Source organism: Trachypithecus francoisi, unplaced genomic scaffold (genome assembly GCF_009764315.1).
Source record: "Trachypithecus francoisi isolate TF-2019V2 unplaced genomic scaffold, Tfra_2.0 Lachesis_group5, whole genome shotgun sequence".
NCBI classification, from domain to species: Eukaryota; Metazoa; Chordata; class Mammalia; order Primates; family Cercopithecidae; genus Trachypithecus; species Trachypithecus francoisi.
In genome coordinates this window covers 147,503,124-147,521,714 of record NW_022681470.1, presented here as the reverse complement: position 1 = coordinate 147,521,714, position 18,591 = coordinate 147,503,124, and the positions used below count along the sequence as shown (strand labels likewise).

General features: G+C 51.9%; 1 protein-coding gene across 1 annotated transcript in view; it reads left to right on the top strand.

The window, feature by feature from the left end:
• The first annotated feature begins 5,170 nt into the window (after positions 1 to 5,170).
• Positions 5,171 to 18,591, top strand: part of TMPRSS9 (transmembrane serine protease 9) — a 63,306-nt gene continuing 49,885 nt past the window's right edge. The window contains exon 1 of the mRNA XM_033199866.1: positions 5,171 to 5,244. The gene's annotated coding sequence lies outside the window, so the exon portion shown is untranslated. The remainder of the gene's footprint in view (positions 5,245 to 18,591) is intronic.

The window sequence follows — 18,591 nt, the reverse complement described above, 5'->3', positions numbered from 1 at the left end:
CGTGGCCCGGCCTCTGCCTCTGCAGTGCATGGCTTGGGGCATCTGCTCCGTGCAGGTCCTGGTGAACAGAACTGCGAGCTGGCAGGCCACCTGGCTTCCTGCAGAGGACGGATGGGAATGGCCACCGCAGGGCCGGCCAGTGCTGTGAGGTGCCCAGCGTCATTCCCGTGGGCTCTGCGGGCCGCGTGATCCCCGTCATGCTCCTCAGCTCTGCCACTGGTGCTGGAAAGCATCACAGACCATGTGTAAAATGGACCAAAATGCTTTTTCAAAATCGAAATAGAGATGGGGTCTTGCAGTGTTGCTGAGGCTGGTCTCGAACTGCTGGGTTCGGGGGATCCTCCCGCCTCAGCCTCCCAAAGCGCTGCAATGACAGGCGTGAGCCATGCGCCCGGCCCCCAGATAGTGTTCTTCCCAGACCCTGAAACTGGAATTGTATAGCATTTTCACATCTCAAAATAGTTTCTTACTATTTTTTTCTCTTTAAAAATGCAAAGAGCTGTCTTAGCCGCTTCGGGACAAGGTTTGGTTTCCCGCTGCTGCTCGCTGGCCCCGGGCCTGTGGAAATGTGGGCGATGGATGCGGTTTGTGTGTGGGCCGAGGAGGTAGTGAGCCCTGAGCCTCTGCCAGGCATCAGGGACTGTGTGTGTGGTGTTCTAGTCTCACCAAGTTCTCCACTATGTTAGAGAAAGTGAGTCCCAGGCCGGGCATGGTGGCTCACGCCTGTCACCCCAGCACTTCGGGTGGCTGAGGCGGGAGGATTGCTTGAGCCTAGGAGTTTAAGACCAGCCTGGGCAACGTAGCAAGACCCCGTCTGTACAAAAATTACTTGGGTATGGTGGCACACACCGGTGGTCCCAGCTGTTCTGGAGGCTGGGGTGGGAGAATTACTTGAGCCCAGGAGGTCAAGGCTGCAGTGAGCTGCGATCACACCACTGCACTCCAGCCTGGGCGACAGGGAGACCCTGTCCCAAAACAAACAAACAAACAAACAAAAAAAAATCCCCAGCAAGCCTGTGAGGCTGCGTGACTGACTGTAAGGGATCAGAGACGTGGATTCCTGCAGGCCTTGGGCCAAACCACGACTGCCTGGCAGTGTGACGCCCTTGGCCTTAATGTGAAACAGGGTAAGGACGCAGCGGGAAATGGAGGCTCAGGCCTTACCACTCACAGCAAGGCTGAATTCAAACCCACTGGGGAAGGGACGGACGGCTTAATCACGGAAAGCGAATTCCAGAATACTTGAAGTCACAAGTATGTTTCGGTTTTTTGACCTGAGCAGTTCATCATCCAGAAGGAGCTCCCCGGATGGCCTTTCCACAGGGGAAGTCACTGCTCAGAGACCTCTTAGCAATGGCTCTGAACACTCCTCCCCTGCGTGCCTCTACTGGTGATTTGTCCTGTCCAGGAAAAGACAAACTCGCTATGTCATTAGCTCCAGTGGACTTGAGCCCTAGGGCTGAAGGTTACAGTCGGGACTCAGTGCCTGGAGCCCTGGGCTGACACCACCTCCACCTGTGACCACCTGTGGTCGTGGGCAAGTCCCTCCGCCTCCAACTCCCTGTCGTCTGGAAAGTGGGTTAGTAATGTACCCACTGCAAGCCACGGCGGCCGGGATGCCACCAAATCAGCCGTCTGGTTGGACGCTTAGAAGCAGTCGTGACGCTTGTGTTAGTGACACACTTGGTTCAGGAAGACAGAGAGCTCCTGCCAGGCTCAGCAGGTGTCCAAGCCTAGGGGTGCATACACACCCTGACTGTCCGGGTCACACCCCCCGGGGTGTCGGGTAGAGCTGGGGAAATAGACACAGCCTGCTCCTTGGCACGGGGGAGGAGATTTTGTTTCTTTTTGTGGAGAGCACACCTCTGTCTTGCAGTTTAAGTTACAAAGTGGAATAATATGGTAACAATAGTGATTTTCTTTCACTAAGCTGACCAGAGCTCACAAATTTTTTATCCATCCACTTATCCAACCAGCCATCCACCCACCCACCCACCCATTTATCTAACTGTCTGTCCACACACCTGTCCGCTTATTTATCCATCTGTTCATCCACACACCAACCCATTCACCCACCTATCTGTTCAGTTATCCATCCATCCACCCACATACCCTCCATCCACCCATTTATCCACCCATCTATACACACCCATCCACCCATTTATCCACCTATGCATCCACCCACTCATCCATTTATCTACCCATCCATCCACTCATCATCCACCCATCCATTTATCCGACATCCATCCACACACACATCCATCCATCCATCCACCATCCATCCATCTACTCACCCATCCACACACCTATCCAGTTATCCAACCATCCATCCACTTATCCACATACCCATCCACCCAGTTATCCAACCATCCATCCACCCACCCACCCATTCATCCATCTATCCACCCATCCACACACCCATCCATCTATCTACCTACTCATCTACCCATCCATCTCCATCCATTGATCCGCCATCCTTTTGTCCATCCATTTACCCATCCACACATCCATCCATCCATCCATCCAACCATCCATCTACACACCCATCCATCCATCTACCCATCCATCCATCCACCCATTCATCTACTCATCCATCCATTTGCCCATCCATTCACCCACCCACTCACCCATCTATCCACCCATCCACCCACCCACACATTTACCTATCCATCCACCTATTCACCTGCCCACCAATCCATCCATCCACATGCCTATCTAGCCATTCATCCATCTACCCACCCATCCACTCATCCATCCATTTACCCATCCATCCACCCATTATTTACCCCCCACCATCCATCTGCCCACCCATCCATCCATCCATTTTCCCGTCCATTCACCCATCCAGCCAACCACCAACCCACTCATCCATTTACCCATCCCTCATCTACTCACCTACTCATCCATCCATCCACCCATCTATTCATCCACCCACTCACCCACCCATCCACACACACGCCCATCTATCCATCCACTCATTTACCGTCCGTCCGTCTGTCCATCCATCCATCCATTCATCCATCCATCCCTCCATCACCAAACCACTCATCCACACACACTCATTTACCCACCAGTCATCACTGCCGTGTGCCAGGTCCTCTACTAAGCACCCCCTCTGGCCCAGGCAGAGAGCTGCTATAACTGCACAAGGAACCAGGACTCAGGGTTTGGGGCCAGGTGGGAAGTCATCAGAAGGTGAGAGGGTGGAATTCTGGAAAGAGTCCACCAGTGGCCCTGAGAAATAGAGGAGGGGGTTCCCGTGGGGTCACAGACTCTTCTCCACACAGCTCAGAGCAGGTTAGAAATGCCTCTTGGGAACCAGCCGCAGCCCGCCGCCCAACAGGAGGGTGGGCAGGAGAATGCAGCAATGGGAGGTCCTGGATGTGGAGCCCCAGCTTGCATCCCAGGAGCTGGATGACTGGCTCTCAGGGCTGTAGCCACCTCTTCTGCCTAAAAGGAGGTGACAACTACTTTTGTGAAGCCATCATGAGAACCTAGTGGAGTCCCTGCTGAGTGCCGGGCACACAGCACATACTCAATAGACTGGATCATTCCGCAGGCGGCTGGGGAAATGGGGACCCAGGAGGTGGATCCTCCAGGATTGCTCTTCCTCCATAACCAGCCTTGGCTCCCCAGGGCTTGCAGCACTTCTCAAAAGCAAATCACCACTTAAGGCACAAAGACATTGCTGCCAATGGTAATAAAATGGGGCTGGTTGCTCAAGGCAGTTCCAAAAAAAGGTCCCCAAAATATCTTGAGATAAGAGATGAGACAGTGGTTCTAACGAAGTGCACCGTCTCCTTTGACGGCATGGAGGAATGTGAACAACTTCGTGACTAAGCAGGAGAGGCAGCCAGCGAGGCAGCGGGTGGCACAGTCAAAACCGAGGCCACCCAGTCTGACCATGAGGGAGAGAAACACCAGACAAACCTACTTGAGAAGTGTCCTGCAAAACACCTGACCTCCTTCCCCAGGAGCATGCAGGGGGTCAGAAACAGGAACCTGACCTCCTTCCCCAGGAGTGCGCAGGGGGTCAGAAACAGGAACGTCTGGGAAACTGCAACAGCCCAGAGACACCCAAGGAGATGCGACACCTCAATGCCATGTGGGATCCCAGGTGGGGCCCTGAGCAGGAAAGGGCACTGGGGGAAACTGAGTAAACCGGAATCAAGTGTGGACTCCACTTAACAGTGATGCATCAGTATTGGTTCATTGGTTGAGACAAATGTATCCCACTGGCCTGGATGCCGGTAGCAGGGGACCTGGGATGTGGCACACGGGAGTTCTGCACTGTCTTTGCACATTTTGTGGGAATCTAAAACTCTTCTAAAACGTTTAGGCTGGGCATGGTGGCTCACTCCTGTAATCCCAGCACTTTGGGAGGCCAAGGTGGGAGGATGGCTTGAGCCCAGGAGGTTGAGACCAGCCTAGGCAACATGGCAAGACCCCGTCTTTATTTATAAAACAATTAAAATGTTTTATTAAAAAAATACTGTAGTTCCATCATCTCAGGCAACATGATGAGACCCCATCTACTAAAAATACAAAAATTAGTCTGGTGTGGTGGCAGGCGCCTGTGGTTCCAGCTACTCCAGATGCTGAGGTGGGAGGATCACCTGAGCCTGGGAGGTCAAGGCTGCAGTGAGCTAACATCGCGCCACTGCACTCCAGCCTGAGCGACAGAGAGTGAGACCGTCTCAAAACAAAAAACAGCGCGCGCGCACACACACACACACACACACACGTTACACCAGCTCCCTAGAAAATGCCCTTAGCACCTGCCCTCAGGGCTGTCCTAGGCGCACCCCTCCCTGCGCCCTGTCCCGGGTCACCTGCCCAGGTGGGCCCACCTGCCCACAGCGCCCACTCTGCCGGGACCCCCCACCCCATGGCTCCTGGCCCGGGGCCCACTCCCATCCCTGGCTACCCCCAACTCCACCCGTCCCCATCGTCTTCCATTCTGGGCCGGCTCCCGCCAGGAGTAGGAATCCAGGGTGGAGGTCGCAGAGCCCTGGGACCCCTGTCCTCCGGAGACCCCACGCCTGGGCGGCACCTCTGGCCCGGAGCAGGCGTCGCTGAGGAAGGGGCTTGGCGGGGAGCGGGGGGGGGGGGAGGGCGGCTCCCCCACCCGGCTCCGCCCCACCCCTCCCTTCTTCCAGCCCAGGGCCCAGCTCCAGCTTCTGCTCCGCTTCGGGGCCGGCGGGATCTGGGCAGCAGCGGTGCAGCCTCGTCTTCCGGAGTGCGGTGAGTCGCGGTCGCCCAGGCCCCTCGGAACAGCCCCCACTTCCTCCAACCCCGTTCGCCAAGCCCTGGGGTTTGTGTGGTCGCGTCTGGGGCTGGGTAGACATGGCGGGGTTGTGTAGATGCAGCCAGGCTGTGTAGACACCACTGGGGTTGTGTAGAGGCAACTGTGGCTGTGTGGACGCCACTGGGGTGTGTAGACATGGCCAGGTTGTGTAGATGCGGCCGGGGTTGTGTGGATGCAGGTGCGGTGTGTAAATGTGACCGGAGTTGCGTGGTCGCAGGTGCGGTGTGTAAATGGGGCCGGGGTTGCGTGGTCGCAGGTGCGGTGTGTAAATGTGACCGGAGTTGCGTGGTCGCAGGTGCGGTGTGTAGATGCCGCCGGGGTTGCGTGGTCGCAGGTGCAGTGTGTAAATGTGACCGGAGTTGCGTGGACGCAGGTGCGGTGTGTAAATGGGGCCGGGGTTGCGTGGGCGCAGGTGCAGTGTGTAGATGCAGCCGGGATTGTATGGACTGACCGGGGTTGCGTGGGCGCAGGTGCGGTGTGTAGATGCAGCCGGGGTTATGTGGATGTATCTAGCGTGTGTAGATGTGCCTGAGGTTTGCAGACGAGGTCAGCCTGGGTAGATGCGGCCAGGGTATGTGGAGGTAGCTGGGATTGTGTGGATGCAACTGAATTGTGTAGATGCAGTCGGGGTGTGTAGATGCAGCCTGGTTCCTGGAGGGGCCTGGGGCTACCGAAGCCCTCCCCATCCCCACCCAGAGTCCTCCTTTCTTTTCTACCCGTGAACTTCACCTAAAGCAAGAATCAAGCATCAGCCTGGAGCCCTCTGGGGTCAGGAGCAACAGGAAAGGGGCTGACAGCTACTGGGGTAGGGTGTGGGGTGCGAGGCTGGGGTGGGAGGCAGGGCTGGGGTAGGGTGCTGGGCTGGGGTGGGGTGTGGAGCTGGGGTGCGGTGTGGGGCTGGGGTGGGGTGGAATGGGAGGGTGGTGTGGGGTGCAGGGCTGGGATGGGAGGTGAGGCTGGGGTGGGAGGTGAGGCTGGGGTGGGAGGCGAGGCTGGGGTAGGGTGCTGGGCTGGGGTGGGGTGTAGGGCTGGGGTGGGAGGTGGGGCTGGGATGGGGTGGGAGGGTGGGGTGCGGGGCTGGGATAGGTTGTGGGGTGGGGTAGGAGGTGGGGCTGGGGTGGGAGCGAGTCTGGGGTGGGGAGCCGGGCATCTGACTGGAGCCTCTCCTCCCGCCCCAGTTCTCACCCTCGGAGCACTTCTGAGTAAACACACACGGGACGTTTCGGGTGACAATTGGAGAGTGAAGGGCCCGAGATGAGGTTGGCAGCATTTGCCTGGGGGGAGGGTCCTCCTGGATTCAGTTAGGCCGGCGGGAACCCAGGTTGGGGACCCTGGTGCTATCCCCGCGTGACCAGGAGTGACCCACATTCTGGGAATTGGGGAGGGGCCCAGGACAGGGTCTGTGCTCGAGGGTCTTCTGTGGCCCAGGGACCTTCGGTTTCCCTCCCTCATTTTATAGGGGGTCAAGCCAGGCTTCAGACCCAGGCATGGGCTCCAGGGGTTGCCAAAGGTTTTGGGGACTTGCCAACGGGTTCAGGCACTGCCCCGCAGGACTTCATGGCCCCAAACACCTTGTGGTCCGCGTGCTGGCCGCTGCCTTGCAGGTCAGGGATGCCCCGCAGGACAGCTGTGGTCCTGACTTCCTGACCTTTCCTAGGGCCCGGCCGGGCGGGGCTGTGTGAGATTGTGTGTGATGTGTGGTTGTGTGTGGCAATATATATAATTGTGTCTGTGGCTGCGTATGGCTGTGTGTGTTTTGTGTGTGATTGTGTATTATATGTGCGTGGTCATGCGTGATTGTTTGTTGTGTAATTGTGTGATTGTGTATGGTGTGGTCATGTGTCATGTCATGCGTGATTGTGTATGGTTGTGTAATTGTGTGGTTGTGTGTTCATGGCTGTATAACTGCGTTGTACGGTTGTGTGGTTGCATATAATGTCATGATGTTTGTGTGATTGCATAGGATTGTGTGTGGTTATGTGAGATGGTGTGGCTGTGTGCGGCAATGTGTGTCATTGTGCCATGTGATTGTGGCAGAGGGGTAATTGTGTGTATGGGTGTGTGACTGCATGTGTGAGACCGTGTATGATTGCGTCTTGCATGGGAGGTTTCTGCAGCTGTGTGGTTATAGCGTACGGTTGTGTGTGTGATTGCATGATGAGATTTGTATGATTTTACAGATGACTTTGTGTGGTTGTGTATGGTTGCATAATTGTGTGTGATTGCATATGATTGTGGCAATATGTGTAATCGTGTCTGTGTGTGTTGAGTTGTGACTGTATCAGTGTATAACTAAATGTGTGAAGTTGTGTTTGACTGTATGGTCATTGTATGTGAGATTTGTGCAGTTGTGTTGTAATGTGTGGTTGTGTGTGGTTGTGTTTGGTTGTGTGAGGTGTGTGGTTATGTGTTATGTGGTTGTGTTGTGTGAGGTTGTGGTTGTGTGTGGAAATCCCCCCTTCCTAGTCTTCTGGGCATGGGGATGAGGGTCCCAGTGCTCAGGCTGGCCTGACCATGGGGTAATTGGGCCCTGCAGAGCCTCACGGAGCCTGCTTGTCCTGCCACATGGAATGGAAGTCCATGTGTGCCCCGCTGCCCACAGCGTGTGAACGTGAACCGGGGACCGTGCGACCCACTGCACTTTGGGTCCCATCCCTAAAGAGCATTCATGGACTCTCAAAAGTTCCCTTTGCAGAATTTGGAATATTTAGGGTGTAAAATATGGAGCTTGGAGACTCCTTAGGCAAAAGGTGTTGGTGGTCGGTTGCCCAGGCTGGGCACTCTGTCTGCTAGTGCGTGGGTTTGCAGGAACGCTGGAGCATCGGAGTTCAAACCCTGTTGTAACTGTGGTTGGTTAAGGGCTTTGCGGCGACATGGAGCCATCGTAGATGGATCACAAGTGAGGGCAGAATGAAGGCAAAGGCGTTGCTTCTCCGACAGTGGACACATGGGTGCAGATTTGACGTAGGAGCTGTTGGGGAGGGGTAGGAGGACAGGTGAGTGTGTGGGAGTGAAGTCGCGTGATTCCCCATGCATCTGTGCGTGCAACTGTGGGTGGTGGAGCTGGTGCCTGGGGAGGCAGGACTGGACCCTGGGTGCCGACACTGGGGCAGGGTTTAGAGCTCCTGGCCCTGCACCCCTCGGTCCCCAAGGCTCACCTGGCTTAGCTGGGGAGCAGGGTTCTCAGGGAGCATAACAGAGAAGCTGCCCAGCAACATGGAAGAGTCACTGGAATTCCAAGAACTGTGTGTGTGTGTGTGTGTGTGTGTGTGTGTGTGTGTGTGAGAGAGAGAGAGAGAGGGAGGGAGGAGGGGCAGAGAGAGCCTCAGTCTCTTCCTCTGTAAATGGGCATACTGATATTAGCTGGACCTGCATACCCTGGGATTATTGGGAGGGATGGATCAACTTTCGTAAGCCTGTGAGCCCTACACCAACAGGACGCTGTTGGCATAAGCACATCTCAGCCTCCCAGGAGTCCTGTAGACCCAGCACCTGTAGTCCCAGCTACTCAGGAGGCTGAGATGGGAGGATTGCTTGAGCCCGGGAGTTGGAGGCTGCAGTGAGCTGTGACTGCACCACTGCACTCCACCCTGGGTGATGGAGTGAGACCCTGTCTCAAATAAATAAATAAATAATGCAAGATGGAGAAAGAGAAGAAATTTAGGAGCCCAAGAATGAAGCTGAGGCGAACCTTGGGGTTTAATTGAAGTTGATGGTTGACGCGCCCCGCAGGCTGTTCTAACCACTGATGTTTCTATGTGTGGCTCTGAAACGGATGCAGAGGATAACATATTCTGGGTAATCCACTCATAACTGCAGAAGGCTTCCTTTGCTGTTGTTGCTTTGCAGAGATGGGGTCTCACTATGTTGCCCAGGCTGGTCTTGAATTCCTGGGCTCAAGGAATCCTCCCACCTTGACCTCCCAAAGTGCTGAGATTACAGGCAGGAGCCACAGCGCCCAACCCTTTGTTTTGTTTACGCGTTACCTTTATTAATTAAAAAAAATGTGGGGGGATCATTTTAGCTGCGAAGATGGTGCAGAGAGTCCCCGCACACACAGCCTCCACCCAGTGTCCCCTTGCGTTGATACCTTTGACCATAGAACAAAGAGTAAAACTAAGGCACCCTGTGGATGCCGCACTCACTCTTCTCCCCAATATTTCTGTTTTACGTTGGAATCCAGGATCCCACGTTGCATTTAGGAGCTGTGTTCATTTTAAATGATACAGCTCGTAAGCGCTTGGAAGGTTATTTTTTAATCTCTGCATTTTTCTCTGTTTCCCTTGGTATCACTCATGTTTATCAGCGTTTTCCCTCCCACACGATTACTGACTCCTTTCTCCTCTGTCCACATTATAAAGCTGAGAGAACACAAGATATCGTTGCTGCAAATAGTTTTCTCACAAACACCTCTTCCCATGAAAGCTAACAAAAAGACCATAGACAAAATGAAAAAAAAAAAAAAGACCAAGCTTATTAAATTTCCTGTAGGCTTGCTCAGTGATTTATTTCATGATGTTGGGGCGATGGAGGAGGGGAGATTTTCCCGGCTAGATTCAGGCCTGAGGACAGGGGACAGGAAGAAATAAGAGAGGCCATGGTACAGACAACAGCTGCCTGTTCCATAAATGGGCTTTGGCTGCCGTGGGACAAAACATGGGAATCGAATGGGATGGAGGTGTCCAAAAACTGTGATCATCTTGGATTAGGTGAAGGAAAAAACAAACCAACAAAAACAACAACAAAAAAACTATACAGACAGGTGGGCAAGACAGCCAAAGAGCTGAGACCGAGGCTGGGGGTGTGATGGTGCAGGCTTGTAGTCCCAGCTATTTGGGAGGCTGAGGCAGGAGGATCACTTGAGCACAGGAAGTTGAGACCAGCTGGGCAAGATAGCAAGACCCCATCTGTACAAAAATTAAAAGATCAGCCAGGCATGGTGGTGTGCACCCATAGCCCCAGCTACTTAGGAAGCTGAGGTGGGAGGATCGCTTCAACCCAGGAACTGGAGGCTGCAGTGAGCTGTGATAACACTGCTGCATTCCAGACTCTGTCTCAAAATAAATAAATAATTTTTAAAAAAAGAGATGGAGAAAGAAATTTAGAAGCTCAAGAATGAAGCTGAGGTGAACCTTTGGGTTTTATTGAAGCTGCTCGGAAAAAAGGGGAACCCAAGGTCCCAAATTTCTCCTTGGAGAGGTTGAACCGTGGTTTTGAGTGACTAGAAAACATTAAAAGCAGAGAGGGAGACCCTGTCTCTACCAAAAATTTAAAAAATTAGCCGGGTGTGGTGGCACGCGCCTGTGGTCCCAGCTACTCAGGAGGCTGAGATGGGAGGATTGCTTGAGCCCAGGAGGTTGAGGCTTCAGTGAGCTGTGATTGCATCACTGCCCTCTTGCCTGGGTGACAGAGTGAAACCCTATCTCAAAAAACAAAGTAAATAAAAAAAGAACACCAGACAGAAGATCCTTGGGACCTGCAGTCCTGTGTATTGGTTATTGGCTACTGCATAACAAAAGTCTCCCAAATTTAGCCAATTAAAAAAACAGACATTTATTATGTCACAGTTTTTGTGGGGCAAGGATTTGCGAGGGATTTATCTGCGTGGTTCTGGCCCAGGGTCTCTCATGACGTTGCAGTTAAGACATGGGCCAGGGGCCTGGCATGGTGGCTCATGCCTGTAATCCCAGCCCTTTGGGATGCCAAGGTGGGTGGATCACAAGGTCAGGAGATTGGGGCTAACACGGTGAAACCCTGTCTCTACTAAAAATTCAAAAAATTAGCCAGGTGTGGTGGCGGGTGCCTGTAGTCCCAGCTACTGGGGAGGCTGAGGCAGGAGAATGGTGTAAACCCGGGGGGTGGCGCTTGCAGTGAGCCAAGATTGCGCCACTGCACTCCAGCCTGGGAGATAGTGAGACTCCCTCTCAAAAATAAATAAATAAATAATGAGCCAGTCATGGTGGCATGCACCTGTAATCCCAGCTACTAAAAATGCAAAAAATTAGCTGGGCATGGTGGTGGATGCCTGTAGTCCCAGCTGCTCAGGAGGCTGAGGAGGAGAATGGCGTGAACCCAGGAGGTGGAGCTTGCAGTGAGCCGAGATCGTGCCCTGCACTCCAGCCTGGGCGACAGAGTGAGACTCTGTTAAAAAAAAAAAAAAAAAAAAAAAAAAAACAAAAAAAAAAAACAAACATGGGCCAGGGCTGCCTCATCTGAAAGCTCGTCTGGGGTAGGAGGAGACACTCCCAAGCTGGTGCCCTCATGCAGCTGTTGGTGGGAGGCCTCAGTTCCTCACCACGTGGAATCACCATAGTGCTGCTTGAGCATCCTGACAACATGGCTGCTTGCTTTATCCAGGGCTAGTGATTCAAGGGAGAGAAAGAACAAAGCCATAGTGCTTCTATGATCTAACCTCAGAAGTCTAGCTCCATTGCTTCTGGTACATTCTATTCTTTACAAGTGATTCAGTAAGTCCAACACACACACTCAAAGAGAGGGAAATTAGGCTCTGCTAGGTGAGGAGAGCAGTTTTTGGAGATATTTAGAAACCACCACATCTATAATCTTGGGCAAGTTACCTAACTCTTCTGTGCCTCCAGTTCGTCTTTGGTCAGAATAGAACCAGTCTCATAGGAGAACTGTGGCAGTAAATGAGATGATGACTGTAAGTATTGTTTAATATAACACCTGTCACACAGAAAATGCTTATCTACCTTTTTTTTCCGAGACGGAGTCTTGCTCCATTGCCCAGGCTGGAGTGCAGTGGTGGAATCTCGGCTCCCTGCAACCTCTGCCTCCTGGGTTCAAGTGATTCTCCTGCCTCAGCCTCCCAAGTAGCTGGGATTACAGGTGCACGCCACCATGACTGGCTTATTTATTTATCAGAGGGAGTCTTGCTCTGTCTCCCAGGCTGGAGTGCAGTGACGCAATCTCAGCTCACTGCAAATTCTGCCCCCCAGGTTTACACCATTCTCCTGCCTCAGCCTCCCGAGTAGCTGGGACTACAGGCGCCTGCCACCACGCCCAGCTAATTTTTTGTATTTTTAGTAGAGACGGGGTTTCACCATGTTGGCCAGGCTGGTCTCAAACACCTGACCTCAAGTGATCCACCTGCCTCAGCCTCCTAAAATGTTGGGATTACAGGCGTGAGCCACCATGCCTGGCCTTATCCACTTATTTTTATTAAAGGCACATTTTTCAGTGTTATAGCTCTTGAGGAATGATGTACCAGCTATAGTTATCAAAGTGTAACTCTCTGGATTTGTGGGGCTGGAGGTGCAGAGGGAAATAACTTGCTCTTTCCGGAAGCATCAGGCTACGGAACGGAGAGATAGCACGTGGCGGTTGCATTTTTCCTGGCTCCCCTTTCCCAGTGGTTAAGGGAAGACGAATGGGAATGAAGCAGCTCCAGGCTCTGCATGTGGCAGAAACCATCCTACCATCTACTCGTATTTTGCAGTTTGCAAAATTCGAGAGACAAAAAATAAAATAAAATAAAATAAAAATAAAGCAGAGAATGTGAAGGGTGACTGCCAGGAGGATGTAGCTGAGTATGTCAGGCAGGAGACGCAGCCTGTGCAAAGGCCCTGAGGCTGGACCGTGCTGTGTGTGTTTGGGGATCAGCGAGGGGCCAGTGCAGCTGGGGCTGAGGGAGGGAGGGGTTGGAGATGAGGACGGTTAGACCCGGTCGCTGTGGGGAGATTTGGGCAGAGGCAGGACGCCATCTGACACGGGTCTTAGCTCTCTCTGTGAGGCTCCCCATTGAGAACAGACCCAGGAAGGGGAAGATGGAAATGACATTTTGGGAGCCTGGGCGACGCTCTGCTTAGACCGGGCTAAACATGGCGTAGGGGCCCAATTCTAGATCTACCCTGCAGACGGTCCGACAATGTTTTTGGATGGACTGGGTTTGGGATGTGCCCGGGCATCAAGGATAAACCCAGTTTATTTTTTATTTATTTATTTTTTAGACAGAATCTCGCTCTGTCACCCAGGCTGGAGCACAGTGGTACAATTTCAGCTCACTACAACCTCCGCCTCCCGGGTTCAAGCGATTCTCCTGCCTCAGCCTTCTGAGTAGCTGGGATTACAGGTGTGTGCCACCACACCCGGCTAATTTTGTATTTTTAGTACAGACGGGGTTTCACCATGTTGGCCAGGCTGGTCTGGAACTCCTGACTTCAGGTGATCCACCCACCTTGGCCTCCCAAAGTGCTGAGATTACAGGCATGAGCCACTGCGCCCGGCCAAACCCAGGTTTTTTTAAAAAAAATTTTGTACCTGAGTGACTATAAAAGTGAAGCTGCTGTCGGAGCGGGGAAGACTATGGGAGGAGCAGGTATTTTTGTGAAGATGAGAAGAGTGAGGAGGGATATGAGAGCTCAGTTGGGTCAGTGTCAGATTTAAGAATCCTGTTAATGATTGTATTAGCTTTTGTTTGTTTTTTTAAGACAGGGTCTTTCTCTGTCACCCCCACCCAGGCTGCAGTGTAGTGGCTTGATCACAGTTCACTGCAGCCTCAACCTCCTGGGCTCAAGTGATCCTCCTGCCTCAGCCTCCCAGGTAGCTGGGACTACAGGTGTGTGCTACCACCTGGCTAATTTTTAATTTTTTTTTTTTTTTTGTAGAGATGGGTCTCATTATGTTGCCCACACTAATCTCAAACTCCTGGGCTCAAGTGATCCTCCTACCACAGCCTCCCAAAGTGCTGGGATTACAGACCTGAGCCACTGCATCTGGCCTAGTTTTCTGCAAATTACCACAAATGTAGCAACTTGAAACAGCTCCTGTTTACTGTCTCATGGTTTTGTGGTTTCTGTGGGTTGCGTGTCTGGGCATGGTTTGGCTGGCTCCTCTGCTCAGGGTCTGACAAGGCTGCAATCAGAGTGTTGGCTGGGCTGTGATCTCATCAGAAACTCAACTGAGGATGGCCAAGCGCAGTGGCTCATGCCTGTAATCCCAGCACTTTGGGAGGCCAAGGCTGGCAGATCACTTGAGGTCAGGAGTTCAAGACCAGCCTGGGCAAAATAACGAAACCCCATCTCTACTGAAAATATAAAAATTAGCAAGGTGTGGTGGTATGCACCTGTAATCCCAGCTACTTGGGAGGCTGAGGCAGGAGAATTGCAAGAACCTAGGAGGCAGAGATTGCAGTGAGCCAATATTGTGCCACTGCACTCTAGCCTCGGTGACAGAGACTTCATTTCAATATATATATATATATAGCCCAGACTGGACAACACAGCAAGACCTCGTCTCTACAAAAATTAAAAACAAAAAAAAACCCAGCGTGGTAGCATGTACTTGTCCCATCTACTTGGGAGGCTGAGGCAGGAGAATCACTTGAGCCCAAGAGTTCAAGGCTGCAGTGAGCAGAGATTGCACCACTGCACTTCAGCCTGGGTGACGGAACCAGACCCTAACTCAAAAAGAAAAAAATGCGTGACAATATTATGTATCTTGATGAGCGAGGTTTTTGGAGCTTACTTTAATTTTTCTCCTAAGGCCAATACCTCCCTCCTGTCACCCTACTCCCTGGCCCCGGATGTCCTCTGCAAAGGCTCTGAGCCCGAAGCTCACTCCTGTTTGAAAACAGACACTGGCAGGTCTCAGAGTGGCATTAAGGACACGCTGGCCCTGAACCAAGACTCTCCCCAGCTGGCCTCATCTGGAGGCTGGAAACAGACATTGCTCCTGCCTCGTTCACAGTCACTCATGCTCTGCTTGCAAAGTCCTTGCTTGTCCCTCCTTGCGGGCCCTCATATGGCTCCAGATGGTTCCTGACAGATGAAGACAGAAGTGGGTAGGTTGACCAGATGTCCCAGGTTCCAGGTTAAAACTGGAATAGCTGCTGGGCGCAGTGGCTCATGCCTGTAACCCCAGCATTTTGGGAGGCTGAGGCAGGCGGATTGCCTGAGCTCAGGCGTTTGTGACTACCCTGGGCAACACGGCAAAACCCTGTCTCTACTGAAATACAAAAGAAAAAAAAAATTAGTCGGATGTGGTGGTGGGCACCTATAATCTCAGCTACCTGGGAGGCTGAGGCAGGAGAATCACTCAAACCCAGGAGGTGGAGGTTGCAGTGATCCGAGATCATGCCACTGCACTCCAGCCTGGGTGACAGAGCAAGACTCCCTCTCAACAACAACAAAACCAAAAAATAAATAAATAAATAAAAATAAAACTAGCCTTGAGCAAACCAGGACAACTGGTCACCCCAAAGCAAACTGAGTCACTGGGTGACAGGGACTCTCACCCCATTACCACCATGTTGAAATGAGAGTGGGACCTCCTGCCTCCCAACTGGGCCAGAGGATACTGGGAGAGTGGCATCTGGAGGCTGGAGGCTGGTCTAGCCACAGGCTCAATTTGGAGAGATCAATGCCGATGGTTCATTATTTTGGTGCGATCTCAGTTCATTGCAACCTCCGCCTCCTGGGTTCAAGCTGGGATTATAGGCGCCCACCACCATACCCAGCTAATTTTTGTATTTTTAGTAGAGAAGGGGGCCAGGCTGGTCTCAGACTCTTGACCTCAAGTGATCCACCTACCTTGACCTCCCAAAGTCCTGGGATTACAGGCATGAGCCACCATGCCTGGCCCATTCTTTTTTCTTCCCTGTATCTTGGTGCACAGTTCAGATCTGAGATCCCACGTCCATCCTTCTCGAAGCTTTTTCCTGTAACGCGGGTGGGCGAGTCTCCTCCTACTGATCTCTTTGGTTTTATAGCGACACATTTTTCTTTTTGGTTTGCCTGGGGGCATTCTCACGTATCTCTCAAACCCGGCCGGTAACTTACCCTCCTACGTTGCTTTTAAAAAAATATAAAGGATACCTCCTCTTGTCAACGGCTTCCTCCCACTTCAAGGTCACCGGTGAACCTCCATGCCCACTCTTGTTTCTCGAAATGGGCTATCTTCCCTCCTTCTACCTGTGTATTTCATTCTCTCCCACCCCCAGTCTTTGGAAAAAAAGATAATAAAACTCTAGAAGATATTTTGTACTCTGAGATTAGCAGTGTGAAGGACCTTCCAGAACCTTCTCTCTCCACCTTTCTCTGAAAATGCCCGCTTGTCTGAGACCGGCTGTCTCCATTGCATCTGAGTGATAAGATAAAGATTCATCGAAACGGGCAGGTTTTATTTTTGGTCTGCCCAGCACTAAATGATTTTGTTTTGGCTGACTTTTTTGTTTGTTTTTTTTTTTAAACCCTAAACGGACTTTGCAGCTTAGTAAGAATTTATTTCAATTTAGAAATATGGGTGTTCTAAACTCTTTTTTTTAATTAAAAAAAAATTATTTTTTCCTGAGACAAGGTCTTGCTCTATCACCCAGGCTGGAGTGCAGTGGCACAATCGCAGCTCACTGCAGCCTCGACCTCCTGGGTACAAGTTATCTTCCTGCCTCAGCCTCCAAAGTAGCTGGGACCAGAGATGTGCACCACCACGCCTAGCTAATTATTTTTATTTTTTGTGGAGATGGGGATCTCGCTATGTTGCTCACGCTGGTCTAAACTCCTGGCCTCAAGTGATCCTCCCTCCTTGGCCTCCCAAGGTGCTGGGATGACAGGTGTGAGCCACTGCGCCCAGCCAGAAACTTGGGTTTTAAATGGACTTTGCATTATAATGAGATGGGTAATTCACCCAGGATGAATCCAGCCTTCAGCTTTTGCTTTCTTTTTTTATTTTTATATGTTTATTGATTTTTGAGACACAGTCTCACTCTGTTGCCCAGGGCTGGAGTGCAGTGGAGCAGTCTGGGCTCACTTCAACCCTCACTTCCCAGGTTCAAATGATTCTCGTGCCTCAGCCTCCCAAGTAGCTGGGATTACAGGTGCACACTTGGCTTTTTTTTTTTGTATTTTTAGTAGAGATGGGGTTTTGTATGTTGGCCAGGCTGGTCTCAAACGCCTGGCCTCAAGTGATCCTCCCACTCTGGCCTCCCAAAGTGCCGGGATTACAGGCGTGTGCCACCACGCCCAGCTAATTTTTGTATTTTTAGTAGAGACGAGGTTTCGCCGTGTTGGCCAGGGTGGTCTCGAACTCCTGACCTCAAACGATCTACCCGCCTCAGCCTCTTAAGGTGCTGGGATTACAGGCATGAGCCATAGTGCCGGGCCAGCTTTTGCTTTCTTTGCCGTACACGTGGCCTAGGGAGGTTGCAGCTTGGAGGTTTTCAGCCAACTTTTTGCGAAGCTAATACACACCGTGCTGATTTATTCTTGGATAAACTTGTCAGCTTTTCACTGACGCAACAAATGCTTTTGTCTGCACCAACTATTTGCAAAGTACTTTACAGGGAGATCTGAGCAAGGCAGAGAGGTAAACAAGGCTCGTGTCTATCCTTGAGGAGTTGAGAGGAGTCTAGAAGGTTGTGTACATTGCGCGCATCTGGGCAGTGCGTTAAAACATTTTCCCAAACTACGGAACCCTGACCCCTCTGCGGCTTCACTGCTTCTCAAGTTACTGCATCAGCACCAAAGACTCCTTTTTCTCGTATTCACGGTGACAAGGAGAGGCTCAAAATCCTGCCTGTCCATTAATTTCTTGCTGATTTCTCTCAACAATCTTTTTTTTTTTTAAAAAAATAAGAGAGGTAGGGCACAGTGGCTCGCACCTGTAATCCCAGCACTTTGGGAGGCCAAGGCCAGTGGATCACCTGAGGTCGAGACCAGCCGACCAATATGATGAAACCCTGTCTCTACTAAAAATACAAAAATTAGCTGGGTGTGGTGGTGGACACCTGTAGTCCCAGTAACTTGGGAGGCTGAGACGAGAGGATGGCTTGAACCCGGGAGGCAGAGGTTGCAGTGAGCTGAGATTGTGCCACTGCACTCCAGCCTGGAGACAGAGTGAGACTCCGTCTCAAAAAAACAAAACAAAACAAAACAAAACAAACACCCCTGAAAAACCCAAAGACCCTGTTTGAGGCCCCTGTGTTGTTCTGGTTGTCTCTGGGGAGCCCCTAACCAGGCTTGGAAGAAGTTCTTGGAGGAAGGTTTCTTCTCTGACCAGCGGCTGGCTCTGGCCTCTTGCCCGTGAGCCTCTACGGCCTTGGTGGGATGGATGCTGAGTGCCTAAGCCTGATGTTGTGATGATTGTCTTGTGTTCTTCTCTAGACAGCAGCAAAGGAGGCAAAGAGCGTTTCCTTTAGGGACTATCCTTGTAGCAGTTCCTGCTCTCTGCTTTGGTTTGTTCACAACCTACATATCCTGGCACCAGCTGGTGCAGAACTTGGCTCCATGACTAAACAGGTCCCGTGGAGTAGCTGGCGCTGGGCGAGG